The following is a 6,504-nucleotide window of genomic DNA, read 5'->3' on the forward strand; positions in this document are numbered from 1 at the left end:
ACCACAATCACGTAAGATGTAAATTCAATTTCCATACCCCGTTGCCGTACGTCGCGGCGGATAATTCAATTTAAATTCAGTGAGCCAAGCTATTTTGACACAGTGACACGTGTTCCTTTATTGTCTCGCCGTGTACTCTATTCGTTCCTCGAAGTTTACAGTTTTTGCTCGAACCGAGGGATCTGCTTATACGACGAGAGTTCGTTTGAAATTTCGATCGGAAACAATTCAAACTTTCATTCGTTTCAAGAAATTGTATTAATCGTACAATTATCTAAAAGACAGCGTTGCAAATTGTCTCAGAGAACAGCCGCACACTCGATTACACCGTCGCGGTTAGGCTCGTTAGGATACCAAGGTCAGTCTCGATTCGTCAAATCGATGATCATTAATTAACACGTCACCGCCGGAAGACGCGGTCCGTTGATAGTAATAGACGCGAGCTCCTCTCTGCCAAGGTCAGACTCGACCGTTCCAAAGTTATGGCTGCTCTGTACCGTTACCGTGTCAAACGCCAAAAAGTGTCTCTCTCACCTACGATCGAAAAGTCTCGCTGCACTCTTTTCCGAAAAGAAAGAAAACAAAAAGAAGAAGGAAACTAGAAAGAAACTCAAAGGACAAGTCGCGGAGCGAAAAGTATCATCGCGTGAACTGGCGTGAAAGCAAACGATAAACCGGTGTGCGTAAAGTCCTCCCTGTCGAAGGAGAGAGGGTGGCAACGAAGCTCACCCAAGGTGGGGTGAGTTGAGGTTAGGTCACGCCGCAGACCGCGAATGTAGGGTTGTGGGTCGCGCCCGGTCGAGCTCAGCTGCGCTGCGACCTAAAGGGGTTGCGGCTCGTCTCTGGTCAGACACGCCAGAGACACTCGACCGCTTCCCTTTATTTTCTCCACGTACGATACTCTAATCAACCGTCCCTTGTAATTTTCCCTCGCAGATCTTTTTTTCCTCTCTCTCCCTCTTCGCACAGGCTAGAGCGCGTAAGGTGAACGCGTTTTACGCGACAGTAGAATGTGACCGTCACGAGTCAGACCGATAGCCGAACGCGCTGTCATTTCTTCCATCAGGTTATCGTAACTTTTCGCGAGAATTTCATTCTGCGAACGACAGGATCCAGTCGAAGGATCGACGTAACCCGAGAGACACACAGGTCACGAGTCGAAAGAGACGAGTACACGAAGGATAGCCACCGCGAGGATAGAGAATGTCAAGGTTCGTTTGAGCAAATTTCGATCGGATCATCCCTTGAAAACTTACTCGATTCTCTGCTCGACCCGGAATCCTCGTATCGCGACCTTTCCAGTCAAGAGACGAAACACACCACTCCGGGGATCACTTTCGCGCGCGGGTTCACGGCGTTAAGCGTGAATCATCGGGGCTTTAGAGACGCGGTACGATAACGATGTTACATAGGCGATGTCGTAAGTGAAGGTTCGATTCGCGAGGACTCTCGAGAAACTCGATTTCCGCGTGGACGATCCGGCGGTAAGAAAGTGTCCACGACGTCGAAACGACGGTGACGGTTGGGCCGTGCTCGCGTCGACGGCTGCTGCTACCGTGGCTCGCGCTACCTCGGCCGGTCTCGGTCGGCCTCGTCCTTTGTCGGCGAACCTCGGCTCTTGTATCGTGACGTCGCGCGGGGACGCGAAAACCCCGGCGGTCTAGAGTATCGATCGCATGCGCCAGCGCACGCGGCTATGCTGCGGCGCGTCAACACGCGCTTTCTCGATTGCCGTGAGGGTTGCCCGACACGTGGTTACGTTTCCTCATCGACGATCTGTTTCTTTTTAATTCGCACCTTCGATTCCTATCTCGACCTAACACAGTGATAAGGGAAAGTTCAAAGGGATCTCGTTGATCGTACGTTCGATTGAGGTCCCTTTTTTTTCTCATTCAGATGAGGATTAGCGAGATTCTGAGAGAGAGAGAGAGAGAGAGGAGTCTAGGTGTCAAGGGATGACCTTGCTTTAACCGCATTCATTGAGACAGTAGCGTCTGAAGGTTCGGCAGTTTGGTATTCTTGAGATACGCGTGGAATGCAGATGACAAATATTGAATTAGAATTAGCGGAATTGATATTGGACGTTCGTTAAAATGGGAGGATAAGTTGGCTAGTAATGAGGAATACTTGTGTTAAGTGTAGGAAGGATTCGAGAATGTCCTAGGTGTCGATAATTTATTCATATGTGTAGAATGTACGTGAGAGAAAGTTAGTTAGGATTTGACGGCTGGCTCTAGGCTATAGTGATGGATTAAACTTGAAATAAGTCACTTAATAATTAGTTATGTTTTCATGAAAAACTAGTAGGAAAACTCGAATCACCCTACTTGATTTTTATTTTTAATACGTGCGTTATAAATAAGAACAAAGGTAGCCAGATACTACTGCACGATGCAAATGTAATCAATAAAATATTCACTATCTGAATCATTCTTTTTCTTCGTTTATCGTGCGATTCGTCAATCTTATCGAAAAAATGATTAATCGACAAGTAGCGCTATTGTAATAAATTAATAAACAATGGCTGAAACGAGAGTTATCAATTGGCCAGCGTGTAACCGAACGATTGAAACAAATTACGTTACAAGCGACCGATCGTTCCGCTTATCGTTCGACGCGGTACCCGTTATCACAGGGACTCTCGTTGCACGCGTTTGAGGTCTGTTTCGAAACGACGATACGTCGTTAAGCTGTTTACCGCGAAGTAGTCATTAAGAGCGGCGCTTTCGTTTAATTACGCGTTATTAACTTACGCTAAATGCTACAGGCTAAGCTGACTGAGACTGGTCTAATTACCGGCCGTTGTAATTAGTTAAACGGACCATGTGCTGTATACGCAGCGTTCATAAATAATCGATGCTAACATAATCCGAAGTTTTACTCGATCCTGCCCAACGGTCCTATTCAAAGCTCGTGTTTACGTAAAACGAGGGGGGTTGAAACCACCCCCGAAAATTCTCCTCGAGCACAACGACATCTAACGGAGGGTGAAAGAAGTGTAACGAAAGAGTAGGTTACTCGCGAAAGAGGAAACGACGTGCACTTTTCCGCGAGAGGGTAGCCACCCTCTTCGCTCTCGGTTCCTCGACCATCCTCGAGATCTTCTTACCGACCTATCCACCTGAAAACGTTCGAGTTTACCTCCAACAACCGCCTAGCTCTCGATAAAGACGCACTTTGTGTTCAACGTACACCTCCGATCGAACGTTATTGATCGTAAAACAATGCGTAGCTTGAAGAGAATCCGAGGAACGTGCACCATGCAGTGCTGCATGCTAGCGGCTGGAGCCAGAACATTGTTCATCCAAGCGGTAATTGTTATTTAAACGAGCCTTGTACAAAGACGACGCACGTATTCGTGACTAATCCTTGAAAGCCTTCGGTAACGGTAGATAACGTTATCGTAAGATTACCGCCAGGTAGTGGAATAAACTATTTCGAGAAATTTTAATACGATCGTTAATAAAAATCTCCGCTCGATCGAAGATCCCCGAAAATTTATCGGAAAAATCCAAGCTTCTCGAGCGATCTTCCAAGATTCACCCAGTGCACCTAAATCAACTACCCTATATTTACCGCATGCATGAAAAAAAAAAAAGAAGCTTTGCTACTCAAGTAGCGAAAGCACCCTGACAACTTTCCCCTTCGAAAAGTCACCCTTCCACTCTTGCCAGAGTAACCCTTTACTACCTGCACGACCGCGCGTTATCCGATCATCGATCAACCGCGACGCGGATCGTCAGACAGCGTCTGTCGCGGCGGCACGAGGGCGGTCACGTAGCTTCCGGTCGGAAGCAGGCAGCGTATATACACGAGGAGACGCCACGCCGGTGCGTGTACCGAGCGAGCGAGCGAGGCGTCGTGGGACGTCGGGCGTCGCTTGTGGCTCTCTCGCGTTCATCATCCCCACGGGTACGCCGTAAGGTGGCAACGTTGCTCTCGCGAGAGAGCTTTAGAGTCAGGCGCAAGGGGCAATGCTACCGCTCGCGCCAACAATAAGCGTGCACAGGGTAGGGGAAGCTCTCTATAGAACGCTCTAGGAGCATGTTCGGTTGATTCTGGTGGGGGCGAGTCCCTAGCGCGAGACGGAGAGGTACGTTCGCGACGGTGGTGGGGTAAGCACGGCGGTAGTGGCGGGGATGAGAGACGAAGTAGCGCGACAGGGAGCGGTTAAGACCGACAAAGAGGGATATAGAAGGTGGAGAGGGAGCGAGAGGCCGCCGAAAGCGCATAGCGGCCCATAATTCGGTGCGCCGCCCCGCAATCAGGTTCGTGCTCGATGTTTCTAACCGCCTCGCTCGTCGCAGCCGGGAGAGAGAGACGGTAGTGCACGTTTTTACGTTTGTTCGTCGGCTACGTTGACTAAGTACGGTCCGGGATACTGAACGAAGCGCGCGGTGTGTTTCTACGACCACCCGTTCTTATCGTACTTTTTACGTTTTTTTTCTCTTCTCTCCTATACTTCTTCGTTCCCTTTTTTCGGAACATTCTGCCCGTGTGTATAATCGCCGCCGTTCTATCTTGCGCGCGTTCTCTATTCGTTGTTTATCTGTCCACATCTATCCGACGAGGCTTGACAGACGCGTCTCTCTCTCCCTCACTCTGTACGGCGGGATTGGTCGATCGTTTTTCTGGCTTCACGGTTGCATCGTTGTGTACTTTTGCGTCGTCGTCGATCGTGCGGCAAACGTTCGTCTACGGTGTCTTCTCAGGAGAGACACGGGTAAACAAAATATAAAGCTACTGCGAGGGGAGAAAGAAAAAGAGAAAAGAAGCAACACGGAAGGAAGAAAGAGGAACGTAGCGGCTGTAACACCGGGTGTGTTGGTAGAGAGACTTGCGACGCAGAGAAGCGCGCGTCTCTTGCCAGTCAACCGACCGACCGACCAACCATTCAGTCAGAGTCCGTCAATCATTCAGTCAGTGCCGGTTCTACGATTCCAACGTTTTCTCTCTGTCCTGTTTATACTCGAGGCTCTCGCCGTGTTTCATCAATGGTGCGGCCTCTTCGTGTGTTTCTCGTCGCTGGCAACCGATGATTACTCTTTGTCTGTAAGTGAACACGAGAGAAAGAGAAGATAGGAACCCGTGTACACGAGGAAGGTGAAGTTGGCCGCGGGACAACCCATGGATCTACACTGGTGCTGTTATTATACGATTTTTGTGAACCGTCGAGAGTTTAATAGGCTGTAAACCCAAGAAATCTACACGAACACCACCACCGTAAGCTTTTGGAAGGAGACAAATGTGCCGCCACGGACACGGCCAGTGAATAATAATGAATTTCTATACGTGATGATTTGCTTACGTTCAATTCGGTTGATTGTTGGTGATGATTGTGCTGGTTCGCTAAATGTACACGCCTCCGCGTCGTTTGAGAGAGAAGGGAGCCTTCTTCAACGGTTCAACACACGTCCATCCAACTGTTTAGAACGTCGTGTGCGCCTTCCCTCTACCCCCGTTGGTCCACCGTAGTCACGTAAATATGAAAATAAAAGAAAAACGAAAAGAAAGACGAAAAACAAAAAAAGGAAAAACACGAATATCGCGGTGTAAAATCTGCATGCCCCGAAACACCCGCGTGCCGCCGTGTGCGCACGTGTGTGCACGTGCACGAGAAGAAACCGTGCGCATTATAGCCGCAGCGTGCTACACACGGTTCTGATTATTAACGAGTTATTACCGCGATACTAATTAAGTTTAATCGCAAGGCCGCCGTTCGTTAAAGTTAATTGCACGATCGACCACGGCCCACGTCGTTAACTACGCCGTCGTCCCTGCTTGCTGCGTAGTCGTGGCTTTTATAGAAATTACGTGGGCTCGATCGAGAGAGAAACGCGCGAAAATCCTCCTTTCGCTTCTTTTTCGTCCTACCACTTTTTCCAATTTTTCTCTCTCGTTTTCTTTCTACATTAAAGACACATCTCTATTCGATCCGCTGTTAAAGTTACGTGGAAATTCTTCCGTGACATTCGATCGTGTAACCAAGTTGCGTGAATTGCAATTGCACCGGGTATACGTGTAACGAGACTCGTGTTACTCGCGGTTTTCGAGTTAACACGGTAGCAATATACCACGGCTTTTCTCTCCTCCGGGTGTTGGATTTAACGTTCGACTAACACACACACACACGTTTCAATCTGTAATCCACCGTACGACGATACGTCGAGTCTCGTCTTTTCATCGACCCGATCTGCGATCGTCTCGCTCGAGCAACTTCGAGCCTGTGTTAATTTGTTTGCCGCCTCGCCTATCGCTTTTCTCACAAGCGTTGCGTTGCCAACCGTTTCTTTCAAACGTCTCCAGGCGATCTCGCTCTGATTAGACTCGTTACTCGATCTCCTAACGGTACTGCTCCTTTTTTCCTCTCTCTCTGGTTCTTTTCCTCTTCTTCAACTTCTACGGTGATTAATCGATGAATTTGATTATCCCGAGTCTCGTATTTTACTCAATCCTCTTTCGATTAAGCCACATTCGACACGGTACATTCTTCCAACTGTTCGT

The 6,504-nt window shown here is 48.6% G+C and overlaps 1 protein-coding gene across 1 annotated transcript in view; it reads left to right on the forward strand.

The window, feature by feature from the left end:
- The first annotated feature begins 4,648 nt into the window (after positions 1-4,648).
- The window catches only part of LOC108571436 (protein abrupt), a 68,445-nt gene continuing 66,589 nt past the window's right edge, over positions 4,649-6,504 (forward strand). Inside the window, exon 1 of the mRNA XM_017933479.1 lies at positions 4,649-4,723. The gene's annotated coding sequence lies outside the window, so the exon portion shown is untranslated. The remainder of the gene's footprint in view (positions 4,724-6,504) is intronic.

The sequence above is a fragment of the Habropoda laboriosa genome, unplaced genomic scaffold (genome assembly GCF_001263275.1).
Source record: "Habropoda laboriosa isolate 0110345459 unplaced genomic scaffold, ASM126327v1 scaffold57, whole genome shotgun sequence".
NCBI classification, from domain to species: Eukaryota; Metazoa; Arthropoda; class Insecta; order Hymenoptera; family Apidae; genus Habropoda; species Habropoda laboriosa.